Raw genomic sequence first — 22,183 nt, 5'->3', positions numbered from 1 at the left:
TATTGCTGGCTCTCACAGGCCACCGTACCCTGGGATCATCACATGATCTCAGGGTACCATGGTAACCAACGGGACCCGTGATTCTCATTGCGGGGGTCCGATGGTTACTAACCCCTTTCTAAGCACTTAAATACCGCTGTCACGATTGACAGCGGTATTTAAGGGGTTAATTGGCCCCGATCGGCATTGAAACTAGCCGGGGCCGATACTGCAGGGTGTCAGCTGTCATATATAGAATCGCTGCCTCCGGGTGGCGCTATACACTTATGCCTCAGCAACATATTTTCGCAGCGCTGAGACATAAATACCTTTAACGACCGCTGTGAAAATGCGTTAAACAAGTGTATGCATCAAAATGAGAGGGGATCTAGCAAAGTCTTTTCTGAGATTGAGAAAGGCTAAAATGGAATTAAAGACGCGGCGAATGGATAGTCAATGGCAGACTTTCATTAAGAAATTGGACAGAAAATGAATATCACGCAGGCCGCCATTAAGGACGCGTTTGTCAGAGAGAAGCAGCGGACTGACGCCAAGAAGGATTTCAATGGAATAAAAGATCTGATAGGAGAAAGGGTTAAAGATCACAGGATCGGAAGGTCACGTCAGGACTCCGGACACTGATTCCAATGCTTCCGAGGACAAGTCATTCCTCCGGCTACTAATGACCGTCCATCAGGTAGCCACCACCCTCTAGCTCTGGCTACTAATGACCGTCCATCAGGTAGCCACCACCCTCTAGCTCTGGCTACTAATGACCGTCCATCAGGTAGCCACCACCCTCTAGCTCTGGCTACTAATGACCATCCATCAGGTAGCCACCACCCTCTAGCTCCGGCTACTAATGACCGTCCATCAGGTAGCCACCACCCTCTAGCTCCGGCTACTAATGACCGTCCATCAGGTAGCCGCCACCCTCTAGCTCTGACTACTAATGACCGTCCATCAGGTAGCCACCACCCTCTAGCTCCGGCTACTAATGACCATCAATCAGGTAGCCACCACCCTCTAGCTCTGGCTACTAATGACCGTCCATCAGGTAGCCACCACCTTCTAGCTCCGGCTACTAATGACCATCAATCAGGTAGCCACCACCCTCTAGCTCCGGCTACTAATGACCGTCCATCAGGTAGCCGCCACCCTCTAGCTCTGGCTACTACTGACCGTCCATCAGGTAGCCACCACCCTCTAGCTCCGGCTACTAATGACCATCCATCAGGTAGCCACCACCCTCTAGCTCCGGCTACTAATGACCATCCATCAGGTAGCCACCACCCTCTAGCTCTGGCTACTAATGACCGTTCATCAGGTAGCCACCACCTTCTAGCTCCGGCTACTAATGACCATCAATCAGGTAGCCACCACCCTCTAGCTCCGGCTACTAATGACCGTCCATCAGGTAGCCGCCACCCTCTAGCTCTGGCTACTACTGACCGTCCATCAGGTAGCCACCACCCTCTAGCTCCGGCTACTAATGACCGTCCATCAGGTAGCCACCACCCTCTAGCTCTGGCTACTAATGACCGTCCATTAGGTAGCCACCACCCTCTAGCTCTGGCTACTACTGACCGTCCATCAGGTAGCCACCACCCTCTAACTCTGGCTACTAATGACCGTCCATCAGGTAGCCACCACCTTCTAGCTCCGGCTACTAATGACCATCTATCAGGTAGCCACCACCCTCTAGCTCTGGCTACTAATGACCGTCCATCAGGTAGCCGCCACCCTCTAGCTCTGGCTACTAATGACCGTCCATCAGGTAGCCACCACCCTCTAGCTCTGGCTACTAATGACCGTCCATCAGGTAGCCACCACCCTCTAGCTCCGGCTACTAATGACCGTCCATCAGGTAGCCACCACCCTCTAGCTCCGGCTACTGATGACCGTCCATCAGGTAGCCACCACCCTCTAGCTCCGGCTACTAATGACCGTCCATCAGGTAGCCACCACCCTCTAGCTCTGGCTACTAATGACCGTCCATCAGGTAGCCACCACCCTCTAGCTCCGGCTACTGATGACCGTCCATCAGGTAGCCACCACCCTCTAGCTCTGACTACTAATGACTGTCCATCAGGTAGCCACCACCCTCTAGCTCCGGCTACTGATGACCGTCCATCAGGTAGCCACCACCCTCTAGCTCTGACTACTAATGACCGTCCATCAGGTAGCCACCACCCTCTAGCTCTGACTACTAATGACCGTCCATCAGGTAGCCACCACCCTCTAGCTCTGGCTACTAATGACCGTCCATCAGGTAGCCGCCACCCTCTAGCTCTGGCTACTAATGACCGTCCATCAGGTAGCCACCACCCTCTAGCTCTGGCTACTAATGACCGTCCATCAGGTAGCCACCACCCTCTAGCTCCGGCTACTAATGACCGTCCATCAGGTAGCCACCACCCTCTAGCTCCGGCTACTGATGACCGTCCATCAGGTAGCCACCACCCTCTAGCTCTGGCTACTAATGACCGTCCATCAGGTAGCCACCACCCTCTAGCTCTGGCTACTAATGACCGTCCATCAGGTAGCCACCACCCTCTAGCTCCGGCTACTGATGACCGTCCATCAGGTAGCCACCACCCTCTAGCTCTGACTACTAATGACTGTCCATCAGGTAGCCACCACCCTCTAGCTCCGGCTACTGATGACCGTCCATCAGGTAGCCACCACCCTCTAGCTCTGGCTACTAATGACTGTCCATTAGGTAGCCACCACCCTCTAGCTCCGGCTACTGATGACCGTCCATCAGGTAGCCACCACCCTCTAGCTCCGGCTACTAATGACCGTCCATCAGGTAGCCACCACCCTCTAGGAAGCGCCCGGAGGGGTGGTAAGAGGCGCAGGCAGCGCTCCAGGAGTGAAACCAAAACATGTTTCATGGAGGATGAACCCCTGTATAAGAGGATGATAGACTGAAAGGGATTCATTTAACCATGTCCTTGACTGTGATTCTGTATCTTTACTCTCCAAAGGCTCGAATTGTTGTGTGCCAGAGAAGTTTGATATTGTGGATTTTAGAGTCCACCCTACCCGTGCCCTCCATACTGCTAATGACCTAAGATTAACATCCTCAATAATCCGGACCTCGCACCTCCGGCTCCAAGACTTCTCACGTGCTGCACCACTTCTCTGGAACGCACTACCCAGGACACTTCGCTTAGTTCCCAATACCCACAGTATTAAGCGTATCGCCTATCGCCTCACCTATCTAACTATCCCTGTTTTGCCCATACAACAATTCCTTCCAGATCAGGACCCTCGTATCATCTGTTCACTCCCCCCATGTACTTAATAGCCCTCTGTGTCTGTACTCGTTCACACACTGACTGGTGACCGGTTCATTCAGCATTATGTGATTCCCCTATTTATTATATAGATGGCCGGACCGTACAATACAAGTAATTGTTACCATCCACCTTCGTGTCCCCCCATTTCCTCATAGATTGTAGCTTGCGAGCAGCAGGGTCCTCGCTCCTCCTGGTATCTGGTGATTTATGGGATTATTGTTATTCTGTAATGTCTTTTATTGTCTGTACATGTCCCCTCTAAAATATAAAGTGCTGCGGAATATTTTGACGCTATAGAAATAAAAAATATTATTATTGATTTATTTAAAAGCAGAGAAAATGCATTTGTTTCAATCTTTTTCTTCCTCCCCTTTTAATCCTAGGTCCGAAATAAAACCTGAAGGAGAAAGTCCTTGCACTGTTGCCCCGCTGGGATTCGAGGTGGATTTGGGGTGGATTTAGGGTGGATTTGGGATGGAGGACTCCAGCAGACAGAATGTCTCTGAGGATGCCGCTGTAGCATCGGCGTCTCTGCCCCGTTCTAGGCAGAGACGCCGTCCCTCTCACCTCCCCGCTCCTGGCGCGGCGTCCTCCAGCGCTTCTCTCCCCGCTGCTTCCGGCAAGCGCTCCTTCCCCGGCAGTGTGCTTAGGGCGCGCGCGCGCGCGCTCCCCCTCTCTTAAAGGGACCGCGCGCGCCGTCCTAAGGAGTCCCCGGCCAATTGCCGGAGGACCTCCCATATAAAAGGCACCTCCTCCAAAATGGAGGTGCCCGAGCAATGTTGTAGCACTGTTCACTACTCTGCTTCAGCCCTCAGGTCCCGTTGCCAGTTACCTGCCAGATACCTGCCAGATTCCTGCCAGCTTGCGGTCTTATCCCTGCCTGATATTCTGCTACCTGCCTGCTAGCCTGAGGTCCGACGGTCTGCCTTCCAACTCCTGTCAGTCTGTCTAAGGACCAGCTTGCCCGCTCACCTGGGAGCGCTCATCTGCTGCCTGTCTGCTAGCCTACCTGGAGGCTCTGCCGTCACGTGCTGTGACCACCCGCCTGTCCAGAGACTTCTGCCCGCTCACCTGGGAGCGCTCATCTGCTACCTGTCTGTTGGTCTTCCTGGAGGCTCCGCCGTCACAAGCTGTGACCACCCGTTTATCCAGAGACTCTCGCCTGCTCACCTGGGAGCTCACGTCTATCATCAGCCGCCACAGGTCGTACCAATCCTTTACCCAGAGACTGCCCCGGTCACTTGCTGTGACCTCCTGCCCGTTCATCCAGAGACTGCCCCGGTCACTTGCCGTGACCTCCTGCCCGTTCATCCAGAGACTGCCCCGGTCACTTGCCGTGACCTCCTGTCGGTTCATTCAGAGACTGTCCCGGTCACCTGCTGTGACTGCCTGCCCGTCTACCCTGGTCGCCACCCGCTCCCTTACAAGGACCGCCCCCTTGTATAGTAGCTCAGAGGTTCCACCTCCCAGACCCGTTACAGTTTGCTCGGGCCATGGAACCCGGTGGCACCCAAGCTCCCTCGCTCTCGGACCTGTGTCATGAACTGTCCCGTCAGAGGTCCCAACAGGAGTCCATCCTGGGTCACCTGCGGAATGTCAATTCTCGCCTGGACACTCTGACGGCTCTGCCTGCAACCACCGCCAGTGCCATGACTCGCAATCCGGCAGCTCCACTGCTCGCTAATAACATGGTATCCTACCCCGGACCCCGGCTTTCTGCATCTCCTCGCTTCGGAGGCGACTCCGCCCAGGCTCGGGGCTTCATAAATCAGTGCACCCTGCACTTTGAACTCCTGTCTCACCAGTTTAACTCCGACCGGGCCAAAATTGCCTTCATCATGTCCCATCTCACCGGGGAGGCCTTGGCCTGGCTAAATCCTCTATGGTAGAGAGGAGACCCCCTGGTGTCCGACTTGCCTGCCTTTCATACGGCTTTCCGGAAAGTCTTCGATGAACCCGGACGGAAGACCTCATCCGCATCATCACTGCTACGCCTCCGTCAGGGAAGTCTCACCGTGGGCCAATATGCCATACGGTTCCGTACCCTTGCCTCGGAGCTGGCCTGGGATAATGACGCTCTGGTATCCGTCTTCTGGGAGGGTCTGTCCGGCCGTATTAAAGATGAACTTGCCGGTCGGGACATTCCTACCACTCTCGATGACCTAATAACTCTTGCCACCCGGATTGACCTACGGTTCCAGGAGCGTGCCAAAGAGGTCACCCGTGAGAAGAGGTTTCCACGTCTAGCTCCTACTTTTCAGAAACCTGTCACTCCCTCCGTATCTCCTCAGGTACACTCTCCTGAGCCTATGCAGGTCGACCAGACCAAGATGGTCGGTTCTCGCCAAGAATCTCGCCGAGCCGAGGGAAGCTGTTTCTATTGTGGCAGTATGAAGCACTTCATCCGTTCCTGCCCGGAAAAGCCGGGAAACGCCAGTGTCTAGGACCACTCGGAGAGGTCGTCCTAGACAAAAGTAAGCCCTCTCCGTCTCTGACCTTACCGGTCTCTATTGCTTGGGGAGAGAACCGTCTCTTTGAACTCGCCCATCTGGATTCTGGAGCTGCTGGAAACCTCATCTCCCAGTCTCTGGTAGAGAGATACCATATTCCCACCAAGTCCCTGGCTGTACCTTTGTCAGTCGCCTCCGTGGATGGAAGACTTCTCTCGGAGACCATCCTGCTTGTCACTGAACCCATAACCCTGCAGGTGGGAATGCTGCACTCTGAGGAGATCTCATTCCATGTGCTGTCCGGACTTTCTCACTCCCTGTTGCTAGGTTTACCTTGGCTCCAGACACATGAACCCGTATTGAACTGGCGGTCCGGTGAAGTACTCCGATGGGGTCCTGACTGCCATAGGACCTGCTTGGTCCCGGTCTGTCCACTTCGCCCTCAGCCTACTCCAGCTAACTTACCTGGTCTCCCGGCTCCCTACTGGCCCTATGCGGACGTCTTCGGTAAGAAGGAAGCTGAGACGTTGCCACCCCATAGGCCATACGATTGCCCGATCGACCTGGTACCTGGTACCACTCCTCCCCGTGGGCGTATCTACCCGTTGTCTGCAGCCGAGACCCGGGCCATGTCTGAGTACATTGAAGAGAATCTGGCTAGGGGGTTTATCCGAAAATCTACTTCCCCGGCTGGAGCCGGATTCTTCTTTGTCAAAAAGAAAGACGGCTCGCTACGTCCCTGTATTGACTACAGAGGACTCAATCTCATCACGGTAAAAAACAAATATCCCCTGCCACTCATCTCCGAATTGTTTGACCGTCTCAAGGGCGCCAGGATCTTCTCCAAGCTGGATCTACGAGGAGCGTATAATCTGGTCCGTATCCGTCAAGGAGACGAGTGGAAGACGGCATTCAATACCCGGGACGGTCACTACGAGTACCTTGTGATGCCCTTCGGTCTCTGTAATGCTCCCGCGGTCTTTCAAGAACTAGTCAACGACATCTTCCGTGACCTCCTGTACTCCTGCGTAGTGGTATACCTGGACGATATCTTGGTCTTCTCTCCGGATCTCCCCACACACCGGAGGGATGTTCGTCAGGTCCTGCTTAGGCTTCGGCAGAACCACCTTTATGCCAAATACGAGAAGTGCCTCTTCGATCAGACCTCCCTTCCGTTCTTGGGCTATGTTATCTCCCAAACAGGTCTGCAAATGGATCCCGAGAAGCTCTCTTCTGTTCTAAAATGGCCTCGTCCTGAAGGTTTGAAGGCGATACAGCGATTCCTGGGCTTCGCCAATTACTATCGTCTTTTCATCCCACACTTCTCGTCTCGGACTGCTCCCATATCTGCACTTACCCGTAAGGGGGCTAACCCCAGGACATGGTCGCCTGAAGCCGAGGAGGCCTTCCTTTCCCTAAAGAAAGCCTTCGCCTCTGCTCCCGTCCTGCACCGTCCGGACTGTAATAAACAATTCTACCTGGAGGTTGATGCTTCCTCCTCCGGAGCCGGAGCAGTGCTCACCCAAAAATCTTCTACCGGGAGAATGGTAACATGCGGCTTCTTCTCCAAAATCTTCTCCTCGTCGGAGCGCAACTACTCCATAGGAGACCGTGAATTGCTAGCCATCAAATTGGCACTGGGGGAGTGGCGCTATCTGCTTGAAGGGGCTCTCTACCCGGTAATTATCTACACGGATCACAAAAACCTGGCATATCTCCAAAATGCCCAGAGACTCAATCCTCGCCAGGCCCGGTGGTCGTTGTTTTTTGCCCGCTTCGACTTCATTCTTCATTTCCATCCGGTGGACAAGAACGTCAAAGCTGATGCCTTGTCCCGGTCCTTCCTGTCCTCCGATCAAGAGGAGGAACCTACGCACATCATCGACTCCTCCAAAGTGATGAATGTGGCCCCCTTGGATCTGACTCGTCTTCCACCCGGTAAGACGTTCGTAGCTGTGCCAGATCGGGAGAGGGTTCTTCGCTGGGGACATTCTTCTAAACTAGCTGGCCATGCTGGCCAAAAGAAGACCTTCCAACTTATTACCCGGCATTACTGGTGGCCTACCCTGCGTAAGGACGTGGTAGACTTCGTCGCGGCCTGTTCATTCTGTGCCCGTAACAAAGTTCCCCGACATCTACCTGCCTGCCATCTCCTGCCCCTTCCCGTACCTGCTGCTCCTTGGCAACACATCGCTATGGACTTTATCACCGACCTTCCAGTTTCTGCCGGTTGTACTGTCATTTGGGTTGTCGCTGACCGTTTTTCTAAGATGGCCCACTTCACTCCCCTGCCTGGTCTCCCGTCTGCACCCGAGCTGGCTAAAGATTTTATCCGCCACATCTTCCGTCTCCATGGTCTGCCTCTCCACATCGTGTCGGATCTTGGGGTTCAGTTCACCTCACGCTTCTGGAGAGCCACATGTAAGCTGCTGGACATTACCCTGGACTTCTCCTCCGCTTACCACCCTCAGTCCAATGGTCAAGTGGAGCGGATCAATCAGATCTTGACCAGCTACCTCCGGCACTTCGTTGATGCTCACCACTCGGACTGGGTGGATCTCCTACCATGGGCCGAGTTCTCTTATAACAACCATGAGAGCGAATCCTCTTCCAAATCCCCGTTCTTTATAGTCGGTGGCCAACACCCCCGGATTCCACTTCCTGTCTCCGTTTCTGTGGACAACCCTGCTGCTGAGTCTCTTGTCAGCGAATTTTCTACTATTTGGGAGAGCACCAGGTCCGCTCTTCTTCTCTCCTCTGAGCGGATGAAGAGATATGCTGATAAGAGACGTCTGGATCCGCCCCAATTCCGTCCGGGAGACAAGGTTTGGCTCTCATCCAAACATGTGCGGCTCAAAGTACCCTCCTACAAGTTGGGTCCTCGATTCATCGGTCCCTTCGAAGTCCTCAGGCAAATTAACCCTGTGGCCTACAAATTAAAACTCCCGGCCACCCTACGGATCCCCAACTCCTTCCACGTATCTCTCCTCAAACCCGTTGTCTTTAACTTTTTTTCCAAAAATCCAGGTACCCCTCCTGCTCCAGTTTCCGCTGATGACATCTTTGAGGTAGAGAGTATTCTGGCCTCCAAGAGGGTAAGAGGAAAAACCTTTTTTCTGGTAGATTGGAAGGGGTTTGGTCCTGAGGAGAGAACTTGGGAACCCAGGGAGAACATCAACGCCCCGCTTCTCCTTGAAAAATTTCTTTCTGGCCAAAAAAAGAGGGGGCCTAAAGGGGGGGGTACTGTAGCATCGGCGTCTCTGCCCCGTTCTAGGCAGAGACGCCGTCCCTCTCACCTCCCCGCGTCCTCCAGCGCTTCTCTCCCCGCTGCTTCCAGCACGCGCTCCTTCCCCGGCAGTGTGCTTAGGGCGCGCGCGCGCGCGCTCCCCCTCTCTTAAAGGGACCGCGCGCGCCGTCCTAAGGAGTCCCCGGCCAATTGCCGGAGGACCTCCCATATAAAAGGCACCTCCTCCAAAATGGAGGTGCCCGAGCAATGTTGTAGCACTGTTCACTACTCTGCTTCAGCCCTCAGGTCCCGTTGCCAGTTACCTGCCAGATACCTGCCAGATTCCTGCCAGCTTGCTGTCTTATCCCTGCCTGATATTTTGCTACCTGCCTGCTAGCCTGAGGTCCGACGGTCTGCCTTCCAACTCCTGTCAGTCTGTCTAAGGACCAGCTTGCCCGCTCACCTGGGAGCGCACATCTGCTACCTGCCTGCTTGCCTGAGGTCCGACGGTCTGCCTTCCAACTCCTGTCAGTCTGTCTAAGGACCAGCTTGCCCGCTCACCTGGGAGCGCTCATCTGCTGCCTGTCTGCTAGCCTACCTGGAGGCTCTGCCGTCACGTGCTGTGACCACCCGCCTGTCCAGAGACTTCTGCCCGCTCACCTGGGAGCGCTCATCTGCTACCTGTCTGTTGGTCTTCCTGGAGGCTCCGCCGTCACATGCTGTGACCACCCGTTTATCCAGAGACTCTCGCCTGTTCACCTGGGAGCTCACGTCTATCATCAGCCGCCACAGGTCGTACCAATCCTTTACCCAGAGACTGCCCCGGTCACTTGCTGTGACCTCCTGCCCGTTCATCCAGAGACTGCCCGGGTCACTTGCCGTGAACTCCTGCCCGTTCATCCAGAGACTGCCCCGGTCACTTGCCGTGACCTCCTGTCCGTTCATTCAGAGACTGTCCCGGTCACCTGCTGTGACTGCCTGCCCGTCTACCCTGGTCGCCACCCGCTCCCTTACAAGGACCGCCCCCTTGTATAGTAGCTCAGAGGTTCCACCTCCCAGACCCGTTACAGCCGCTGTGCTTTGTAGTCTTTCTGGCGACACATATAGATACCTCTTAATACTAACTGTAAGCCCTTCTGGGTGGGGTTAGCTCTACATTTATTATGCCCCCAATTATTCCGGGTAATGCTATTGAGCGGTTTCTGAAATCTGTAATAAAAGATATAGAAGCAGTGATTTCTCCGACCTCCCCATGAAAGAGAGCGAAAAAGATCAAAAGCCTGGAGGACGCGACTGTCCGAAAAGAGGACAAAGGTGGCAATCTAGTGTTAACAAAAGGTTATTATATCAAGGAAGCGACGAGACAATTAGATGATAGCGCTACTTATACTTCATTACAGCCAGATCCCACCTACAAAACAAACACAACTTGTGCTCTTCACTATGGGAGCAGGAACACTGATCAGGGAGCTGCTGCCAGAGATCCACAGAAGCCATACTGGTATACTGAAGATTCACAAGTGGGTGGCATCGCCTCCAGGTCGCCCGATTATTCCTGAAGTGGGATCTTGATTTGAGCCTTTGTCCAGATATGTTGCCTGGCTCTTGCCTCCTCTCCTTAAGGACATACTGTACTATATTAAGGACATGAGACACTTTTTAGGAGCTGTGAACGATATTGAATGGCAAGAGGAATTGTTGCTAAACTCTATAGACGTGGAAACTCTGTACAGCAGAATACCACAGCGCCAAGTCATGGAGGTCATACACGATATTCTTGTGCACACAGATAAAAGCTTTCATTGATTTTGTTTCTGAGGCTTTAGAGCTTATTTTGATGAAATATATGTTTCAATTTCAGGATAAAGGGTACCTGCAGTCCACAGGTATTGCCCTGCGTACATCGGTCACATGCGTTTTTGAAAATGTTTTTGGGGTAGTTTTGGAGGAACGTTTTGTTTGTTCAGCTCAGAATCCATTGTTGAAATATATTAAATGTTATATGCGCTACGTCGAGGACGTGCTCATAATATGGGCAGGTCCAAAAGAATCTTTTCAGGATTTCATGATCTATTTGAACAGTACAAATGCTATGAACATGCGACTTCCACCGGCGGCGTTCGGAGGCAGTGGTCTAGAGTCTCTTGATGTAAAGATACAAATAGACAATGGAGCATTAAGAACAGAAGTATATAAAGTAGCCACCTCTACGAAGGCCTTTCTTCATTTCTGGAGTCACACACTAAACATCGCTCCCCTTTAGTCGGTTCCTTCGCTTGCAGCCCGGTATGAGGCTCGGGGACGGGAACGAAATCTACTACGCAGAGGAAATTCGGAAAGCGATTTGGATGAGGCAATGACGAGAGCTAATTCTTTTCAACAAAATGATTTATTAGACAGAGATATCGATCCAGGAAACATGAGAATAACAAACGCTTTATCGTTAACATTAAAATTGGGTCCAATGGATGATGTTATTAGAACGGCCGTTCTGAAGAACTGGCCCATAGCTGATAAGGACTTTCACAGGTTGCCGGCCGGCCACCTCTAGTTACATATAGGCGTAGCCAAAATGGAAAGGATATTTTAGTAAAAAGCCGTATTAAAGCATCCTCAAAGAAAAAGGTTAGGAAAGACTAATTCTGTAGGTGATTTCAGATGTGGAAATTGTTCCTTTTTCAGCCAACATCTCACCATGAACCCTATTAGGATTGGCCATACTATACATAGGGGGTCTGATTTTTATTTCATGCAGAACACAATTCCTGCTATATGTAATTTTTTGCCTGTGTAGGAAATGTTATATTGGTAAAACGATCACAGACACTTGTTCGTTCGCTTCGGAGAGCATTGTACGTCCATCATTACTGGTCAAGGCTCCGAGGCTCATCGAACTCAAGCAAAAGTTCCAGAAGTCTGATCCTAAAAGCTCTGAGCTTTGCCGGACTAGAAAGGGTCACAAATAGTAGTCGAAATGTCAAAGTACTGGCAAAGCATAAAAGATAACTTATAATAAACAAAAATTACAATGTCCAACAGGAAACGTATAACAGAACGGACAGATAAAGGGCAATGCTTAAAAAGGTGACTCCAACAACCACAATATAGACGCAGTAATATCAATCCTACATCTCCACCCAGATAAAGAGGGAGATATACCGACAGCTTCTAATGACAAACCACATTGTATGATATAGAGAAGAACGTCCTCATGTGGTCGGTCGCCGAGGACAGACCTCAGGTTTTTATTTTAGGATAGACGGACTAGAAAGGGTTAAATTACTGGACCGAGGGGGAAATTTAAATAAAATTCTCGTATGCAGAGAAATTAGATGGATTTTGCAACTTAAGTCACAAGGTGTTAATGGTTTAATGATAAGGTTGATATCACCGTGTTCTTATGCTGTTTAATCGTGTTGTTGATGTAATGGAGGTAACAGAGGTGTACCCCGTTATTTCAGATCGCCCCTTCCATTGATTGTCTGAACCTGGGCCCACTGAAGCGTCATTGAGGCGTGAGACGCCGTTGTCGTGAGGATCTCAGCTTCCCCAGGTCCACGTCCTAATTCAGTGCTTTTGGAATAAAGGTTTTTTTCATTGCACTTGCCGTATTCATCTACCATTAATAGAAGTCTATGCATCAGGTGGGTCTATACATCAGGTGGGTCTATGCATCAGGTAAGTCTATACATCAGGTGGGTCTATACATCAGGTGGGTCTATACATCAGGTGGGTCTATACATCAGGTGGGTCTATGCATCAGGTGGGTCTATGCATCAGGTGGGTCTATACATCAGGTGGTCTATGCATCAGGTGGGTCTATACATCAGGTGGGTCTATGCATCAGGTGGGTCTATACATCAGGTGGGTCTATACATCAGGTGGTCTATGCATCAGGTGGGTCTATGCATCAGGTGGGTCTATACATCAGGTGGGTCTATACATCAGGTGGTCTATGCATCAGGTGGGTCTATACATCAGGTGGGTCTATGCATCAGGTGGGTCTATACATCAGGTGGGTCTATGCATCAGGTGGGTCTATACATCAGGTGGGTCTATGCATCAGGTGGGTCTATACATCAGGTGGGTCTATGCATCAGGTGGGTCTATGCATCAGGTAAGTCTATGCATCAGGGGGGTCTATGCATCAGGGGGGTCTATGCATCAGGTGGGTCTATACATCAGGTGGGTCTATGCATCAGGTGGGTCTATGCATCAGGTGGGTCTATGCATCAGGTGGGTCTATGCATCAGGTGGGTCTATGCATCAGGTGGGTCTATGCATCAGGTGGGTCTATGCATCAGGTGGGTCTATGCATCAGGTGGGTCTATGCATCAGGTGGGTCTATGCATCAGGTGGGTCTATGCATCAGGTAAGTCTATACATCAGGTAAGTCTATACATCAGGTAAGTCTATGCATCAGGGGGGTCTATGCATCAGGTGGGTCTATACATCAGGTGGGTCTATACATCAGGTGGGTCTATACATCAGGTGGGTCTATACATCAGGTGGGTCTATACATCAGGTAAGTCTATGCATCAGGTAAGTCTATGCATCAGGTGGGTCTATGCATCAGGTGGGTCTATGCATCAGGTGGGTCTATACATCAGGTGGGTCTATACATCAGGTAAGTCTATGCATCAGGTAAGTCTATGCATCAGGTAAGTCTATGCATCAGGTGGTCTATACATCAGGTGGGTCTATACATCAGGTAAGTCTATGCATCAGGTGGGTCTATGCATCAGGTAGGTCTATGCATCAGGTAAGTCTATGCATCAGGTAAGTCTATACATCAGGTAAGTCTATACATCAGGTAAGTCTATGCATCAGGTGGGTCTATACATCAGGTAAGTCTATACATCAGGTAAGTCTATGCATCAGGTGGGTCTATACATCAGGTGGGTCTATGCATCAGGTGGGTCTATGCATCAGGTGGTCTATGCATCAGGTGGTCTATGCATCAGGTGGGTCTATGCATCAGGTGGGTCAATACATCAGGTGGGTCTATACATCAGGTGGGTCTATGCATCAGGTGGGTCTATGCATCAGGTGGTCTATGCATCAGGTGGTCTATGCATCAGGTGGGTCTATGCATCAGGTGGGTCTATACATCAGGTGGGTCTATACATCAGGTAGGTCTATATATCAGGTGGGTCTATACATCAGGTGGGTCTATACATCAGGTGGTCTATGCATCAGGTGGGTCTATACATCAGGTAAGTCTATGCATCAGGTGGGTCTATACATCAGGTGGGTCTATACATCAGGTGGGTCTATACATCAGGTAAGTCTATACATCAGGTGGGTCTATACATCAGGTAAGTCTATACATCAGGTGGGTCTATGCATCAGGTGGATCTATACATCACGTAATTCTATACATCAGGTGGGTCTATGCATCAGGTGGGTCTATACATCAGGTGGGTCTATACATCAGGTAAGTCTATACATCAGGTGGGTCTATACATCAGGTAAGTCTATACATCAGGTGGGTCTATGCATCAGGTGGGTCTATACATCAGGTAAGTCTATACATCAGGTGGGTCTATACATCAGGTAAGTCTATACATCAGGTGGGTCTATGCATCAGGTGGGTCTATGCATCACGTAAGTCTATACATCAGGTGGGTCTATACATCAGGTAGGTCTATGCATCAGGTAAGTCTATACATCACGTAATTCTATACATCAGGTGGGTCTATACATCAGGTGGGTCTATGCATCAGGTGGGTCTATGCATCAGGTAATTCTATACATCAGGTAAGTCTATACATCAGGTGGGTCTATGCATCAGGTGGGTCTATGCATCAGGTGGGTCTATGCATCAGGTGGGTCTATACATCACGTAAGTCTATACATCTGGTGGATCTATGCATCAGGTAAGTCTATGCATCAGGTAAGTCTATGCATCAGGTAAGTCTATGCATCAGGTAAGTCTATGCATCAGGTAAGTCTATGCATCAGGTAAGTCTATGCATCAGGTGGGTCTATACATGAGATAGGTCTATACATCAGGTAAGTCTATGCATCAGGTGGGTCTATGCATCAGGTGGGTCTGTGCATCAGGTGGGACTATGCATCAGGTGGGTCTATGCATCAGGTGGGTCTATGCATCAGGTGGGAGCGTATACATCAGGTAAGTCTATACATCAGGTGGGTGTAACATACCTGGTGGCAGGCTTGCATGGTGCACCATCTCTCACCATGCAAGATTGCAAACTTGATCTTCAGTCCAGTCTGCTAGCCTGACTTCTATTCATGCTGTCTGTTTGTCTCTGTTCTGACTGCTTAGGGCGGCGGCCCGGTTACTTCCTGTTTCTTGTAGCTGCTGTGGGCACACCCTTAATGCGTCCTCAGCCTATTGCTGTCTGTCACTGGATATTTAAACCAGCTTCACCTGGAAACTGAGGCCTGAGTAAAATGTTATGCACACGCCCGGGCTGACTGGCGTGTGGTTGTTTAGTGATCCCACTGGACCATGAACCGGAGAGTGCCTGGAGGGGCGTAACTAAGTATCTACCCGATCTGACCAAGGTCGCACGACGGCTAATGACGCCAGTGCACCAGGGAGGAACCGAGCAGAGGGACCAGGTGCTTCTCCAGGTCAGACCCCAGACACGGCTGTTGACCCACACTGGAGAATACAGGTCTATACATCAGGTTAAAAGGACTGATTTATTAATATACACACTGGTACCGCTATTGTGTGTATATTAATAAATCAGTCCTTTTAATATTTTTGCCCTGTTATTGGCGCTCTGGTACCGCTATTCATATCCATTTATTGTCCCTTTCCCCCTGTTGGGGTGCGGTAGAGCTGCCTTTAACTTATTGTTCTTTCACCTGTGGGAGTAATTTAATTAGAATCACTACCCTGGTTTTCCAAGCTGCGCTGCCCTAACCCCTCCGGAACGCTGCCGGGGGTGTTGGTGAAGCTGGGCGTCCATCTCGGCGTTACATGCAACTAACCTGACCACGTGATCCACCACCGAGAGATCAGGATCTGTGAACGCCGCTGGAAATAGATGACAGCCACCAACAGAGCGGAGCTTGTGGAGCTTTACACTGGGGTTGTGCAGAGGTGCACAACTTCATAAGGTTAGTAGCCATCCTCACACCCCTCTAACAATTGCAATACTGAGTCACCCATTGCGCCTTGTTCTCTCCTCTCTTTACATATACATCAGGTTAGGCTGGCACACTGACTGGTGGGTATAGGCAGGAACGGCAGGTATGCAGACAGGCGGGCACTGGTAAGCATGATTGGTATGCAGGCAGGGAGTACTGGCAAGCACGGCTGGAGTGCCGACAGGGTGGCACTAGCAAGTTGGAGCACAGACTGGATAAGGTCCAGTACAGACTGGGACTCAGGAACAGAACCGCTGATGCGGTAGACAAGCAGAGCAGAGCGAGACCGCTGGAGCGGTGAACAAGAGCAGAGCAGGGCGAGGCTGCCGGAGCAGTGAGCAATAGCAGAGCAGGGCGAGACCGCCTGGAGCGGTGAGCAAGAGCAGGGCAGAGCGAGACCGCCTGGAGCGGTGAGCAAGAGCAGGGCAGAGCGACACCGCTTGGAGCGATGAGCAGAGCGAGACCGCCTGGAGCGGTGAGCAAGAGCAGGGCAGGTCGAGACCGCCTGGAGTGGCGAGCAAAGACAGAGCAGAGAGAGACTGCCTGGAGCGGCGAGCAAAGGCAGAGCAGAGCGAGACCGCCTGGAGCGGCGAGCAAAGGCAGAGCAGAGCGAGACCGCCTGGAGCGGTGAGCAAGAGCAGGGCAGAACGAGACCGCCTGGAGCGGTGAGCAAAGGCAGGGCAGAGCGAGACCGCCTGGAGCGGTGAGCAAAGGCAGAGCAGAGCGAGACCGCCTGGAGCGGTGAGCAAGGCAGAGCAGGCAAGAACCGACGGAGCGGTGAGCAAGGCAGAGCAGGCAAGAACCACCGGAGCGGTGAGCAAGGCAGAGCAGGCAAGAACCACCGGAGCGGTGAGCAAGGCAGAGCAGGCAAGAACCACCGGAGCGGTGAGCAAAGGCAGGGCAGAGGGGACAGGGCTCTGTTCACACGGAACAGACTGGAAGGGAAAGGCAGAACCAGATACACACAAGATACTTGCAATGAAGTAGCGAGTGGACTCTAAACTCACAAACGGAAGTACAGCGACAACGAGTGGGAGTTAGGTGCAGGTTCAGACTCTGCAGAAAAAGGGAAGGTAAGGACATAGAGAAAGACAGGTAACAGGCTAGGAGAGTGTTCAGACAGGAACTGAGTGTTCAGACAGAAACTGACACTGCAGCGAGATACAGGAGCGAGTCTGGGTATGCGGCCCCCAGAAAAGGCAGAACGAACAGGCTAGGGGCGTGTTCAGACTGGCCTGGAAAAACAGCCTCCAGGAAGGCGGACAGACAGGCAAGAAAACACAGACAACAGATCTAGGTATGCAGCCCCTAGAAGGCGGGATGAACAGGCTAGGAGCGTGTTCAGACTGGAACTGCTACTGAAAGAGATACAGGAGCCAGTCTGGGAATAAAGTCCCCAGAGTGGCGGAAACAGACAAGAACAGAACAGGACCTGGCACATTCAGAGTCAAGGAGCACACTGAATGATAGAGTTGCTCAGGCATCAGTTTCCAGGTGGAGCTGGTTTAAATATCCAGAGACAGACAGCAATAGGCTGAGGACGCATTAGGGGTGTGCCCACAGCAGCTACAAGAAACAGGAAGTAACCGGGCCGCCGCCCTAAGCAGTCAGAACAGAGACAAACAGACAGCATGAATAGAAGTCAGGCTAGCAGACTGGACTGAAGATCAAGTTTGCGATCTTGCATGGTAAGAGATGGTGCACCATGCAAGCCCGCCAACAGGTATGTTACAGTGGGTCTATACATCAGGTAGGTCTATGCATCACGTGGGTCTATGCATCAGGTAGGTCTTTGCATCAGGAAGGTCTATGTATCAGGTGGGTCGGTACATCAGGTGGGTCGGTACATCAGGTGGGTCTATATATCAGGTAGGTCTATGCATCAGGTGGATCTAAGCATCAGGTGAGTCTATGCATCAGGTGGGTCTATGCATCAGGTAGGTCAATGCATCAGGTAGGTCTATGCATCAGGTGGGTCTATGCATCAGGTGGGTCTATGCATCAGGTGGGTCTATGCATCAGGGGGGTCTATGCATCAGGTGGGTCTATGCATCAGGTGGGTCTATGCATCAGGTGGGTCTATGCATCAGGTGGGTCTATGCATCAGGGGGGTCTATGCATCAGGTGGGTCTATGCATCAGGTAGGTCTATGCATCATGTGGGTCTTTGCATCAGGTAGGTCTATGCATCAGGTAGGTCTATGGCATCAGGTGGGTCTACACATCAGGTGGGTCTATACATCAGGTGGTCTATACATCAGGTGGGTCTATGCATCAGGTAAGTCTATACATCAGGTGGGTCTATGCATCAGGTAGGTCTATGCATCAGGTAGGTCTATACATCAGGTAAGTCTATGCATCAGGTAAGTCTATACATCAGGTGGGTATATACATCAGGTAAGTCTATACATCAGGTAAGTCTATACATCAGGTGGGTCTATGCATCAGGGGGGTCTATACATCAGGTGGGTCTATGCATCAGGTAAGTCTATGCATCAGGTGGGTCTATGCATCAGGTGGGTCTATGCATCAGGTGGGTCTATACATCAGGTGGGTCTATACATCAGGTGGGTCTATACATCAGGTGGGTCTATACATCAGGTAAGTCTATACATCAGGTAAGTCTATACATCAGGTGGGTCTATGCATCAGGGGGGTCTATACATCAGGTGGGTATATACATCAGGTAGGTCTATGCATCTGGTAAGTCTATACATCAGGTAGGTCTATGCATCTGGTAAGTCTATACATCAGTTGAGTCTATACATCAGGAGGGTTTATGCATCAGGTAAGTCTATACATCAGGTGGGTCTATGCATCAGGTGGGTCTATGCATCAGGTAGGTCTATGCATCTGGTAAGTCTATACATCAGGTGGGTCTATACATCAGGTGGGTCTATACATCAGGTGGGTCTATACATCAGGTGGGTCTATATATCAGGTAAGTCTATACATCAGGTGCGTCTATGCATCAGGTGGGTCTATGCATCAGGTAAGTCTATACATCAGGTGAGTCTATACATCAGGTGCGTCTATACATCAGGTGGGTCTATGCATCAGGTGGGTCTATGCATCAGGTGGGTCTATACATCAGGTAAGTCTATACATCAGGTAAGTCTATATATCAGGTGGGTCTATGCATCAGGTGGGTCTAAACATCAGGTGGGTCTATGCATCAGGTAAGTCTATACATCAGGTGGGTCTATGCATCAGGTGGGTCTATGCATCAGGTAGGTCTATGCATCAGGTAAGTCTATGCATCAGGTGGGTCTATGCATCAGGGGGGTCTATACATCAGGTGGGTCTATGCATCAGGTGGGTCTATACATCAGGTCGGTCTATGCATCAGGTGGGTCTATACATCAGGTGGGTCTATACATCAGGTGGGTCTATGCATCAGGTAAGTCTATACATCAGGTAAGTCTATACATCAGGTGGGTCTATACATCAGGTGGGTCTATGCATCAGGTGGGTCTATGCATCAGGTGGGTCTATGCATCAGGTAAGTCTATACATCAGGTGGGTCTATACATCAGGTGGGTCTATGTATCAGGTGGGTCTATACATCAGGTGGGTCTATGCAGCAGGTGGGTCTATACATCAGGTGGGTCTATACATCAGGTGCGTCTATACATCAGGTGGGTCTATACATCAGGTGGGTCTATGCATCAGGTAAGTCTATACATCAGGTGAGTCTATGCATCAGGTGGTCTATACATCAGGTAAGTCTATGCATCATGTGGTCTATTCATCAGGTGGGTCTATACATCAGGTGGGTCTATGCATCAGGTAAGTCTATGCATCAGGTGGTCTATACATCAGGTGGGTCTATGCATCAGGTGGGTCTATGCATCAGGTGGGTCTATGCATCATGTGGTCTATTCATCAGGTGGGTCTATACATCAGGTGGGTCTATGCATCAGGTAAGTCTATGCATCAGGTGGTCTATACATCAGGTGGGTCTATGCATCAGGTGGGTCTATGCATCAGGTGGGTCTATGCATCAGGTGGGTCTATGCATCAGGTGGTCTATGCATCAGGTGGGTCTATGCATCAGGTGGGTCTATGCATCAGGTGGTCTATGCATCAGGTGGTCTATACATCAGGTGGGTCTATGCATCAGGTGGGTCTATGCATCAGGTGGGTCTATGCATCAGGTGGGTCTATGCATCAGGTGGGTCTATGCATCAGGTGGGTCTATGCATCAGGTGGGTCTATGCATCAGGTGGTCTGTGCATCAGGTGGTCTATGCATCAGGTGGGTCTATACATCAGGTGGTCTATGCATCAGGTGGGTCTATACATCAGGTGGGCCTATGCATCAGGTGGGCCTATGCATCAGGTGGGCCTATGCATCAGGTGGGTCTATACATCAGGTGGGTCTATACATCAGGTGGGTCTATACATCAGGTGGGTCTATGCATCAGGTGGGTCTATGCATCAGGTGGTCTATACATCAGGTAAGTCTATGCATCAGGTGGTCTATTCATCAGGTAAGTCTATGCATCAGGTAAGTCTATGCATCAGGTGGTCTATACATCAGGTAAGTCTATGCATCAGGTGGTCTATTCATCAGGTGGGTCTATACATCAGGTAAGTCTATGCATCAGGTAAGTCTATGCATCAGGTGGTCTATACATCAGGTGGGTCTATGCATCAGGTGGGTCTATGCATCAGGTGGGTCTATGCATCAGGTGGGTCTATGCATCAGGTGGTCTATGCATCAGGTGGTCTATACATCAGGTGGGTCTATGCATCAGGTGGGTCTATACATCAGGTGGGTCTATACATCAGGTGGGTCTATGCATCAGGTGGTCTATGCATCAGGTGGGTCTATACATCAGGTGGTCTATGCATCAGGTGGGTCTATACATCAGGTGGGTCTATACATCAGGTCGGTCTATACATCAGGTGGGTCTATACATCAGGTGGGTCTATACATCAGGTGGGTCTATGCATCAGGTGGGTCTATGCATCAGGTGGGTCTATGCATCAGGTGGGTCTATGCATCAGGTGGGTCTATGCATCAGGTGGGTCTATACATCAGGTGGGCCTATGCATCAGGTGGGCCTATGCATCAGGTGGGCCTATGCATCAGGTGGGCCTATGCATCAGGTGGGCCTATACATCAGGTGGGTCTATACATCAGGTGGGTCTATACATCAGGTGGGTCTATGCATCAGGTGGGTCTATGCATCAGGTGGTCTATACATCAGGTAAGTCTATGCATCAGGTGGTCTATTCATCAGGTAAGTCTATGCATCAGGTAAGTCTATGCATCAGGTGGTCTATACATCAGGTAAGTCTATGCATCAGGTGGTCTATTCATCAGGTGGGTCTATACATCAGGTAAGTCTATGCATCAGGTAAGTCTATGCATCAGGTGGTCTATACATCAGGTGGGTCTATGCATCAGGTGGGTCTATGCATCAGGTGGGTCTATGCATCAGGTGGGTCTATGCATCAGGTAGGTCTATGCATCAGGTGGTCTATACATCAGGTGGGTCTATGCATCAGGTGGGTCTATGCATCAGGTGGGTCTATACATCAGGTGGGTCTATACATCAGGTGGGTCTATGCATCAGGTGGGTCTATGCATCAGGTGGGTCTATGCATCAGGTGGTCTATGCATCAGGTGGTCTATGCATCAGGTGGGTCTATACATCAGGTGGGTCTATACATCAGGTGGGTCTATACATCAGGTGGGTCTATGCATCAGGTGGGTCTATGCATCAGGTGGGTCTATGCATCAGGTGGGTCTATGCATCAGGTGGGTCTATACATCAGGTGGGTCTATGCATCAGGTGGTCTATGCATCAGGTGGGTCTATACATCAGGTGGGTCTATACATCAGGTGGGTCTATATATCAGGTGGGTCTATGCATCAGGTGGGTCTATACATCAGGTGGGTCTATGCATCAGGTGGGTCTATGCATCAGGTGGGTCTATGCATCAGGTGGGTCTATGCATCAGGTGGGTCTATGCATCAGGTGGTCTATGCATCAGGTGGGTCTATACATCAGGTGGGTCTATACATCAGGTGGGTCTATACATCAGGTGGGTCTATACATCAGGTGGGTCTATGCATCAGGTGGGT

This window comes from Phyllobates terribilis, unplaced genomic scaffold (genome assembly GCF_046119375.1).
Source record: "Phyllobates terribilis strain yellow unplaced genomic scaffold, ASM4611937v1 Scaffold_4__5_contigs__length_816908805, whole genome shotgun sequence".
Lineage (NCBI taxonomy): Eukaryota > Metazoa > Chordata > Amphibia > Anura > Dendrobatidae > Phyllobates > Phyllobates terribilis.
Note: the sequence above shows the minus strand (reverse complement) of the source record.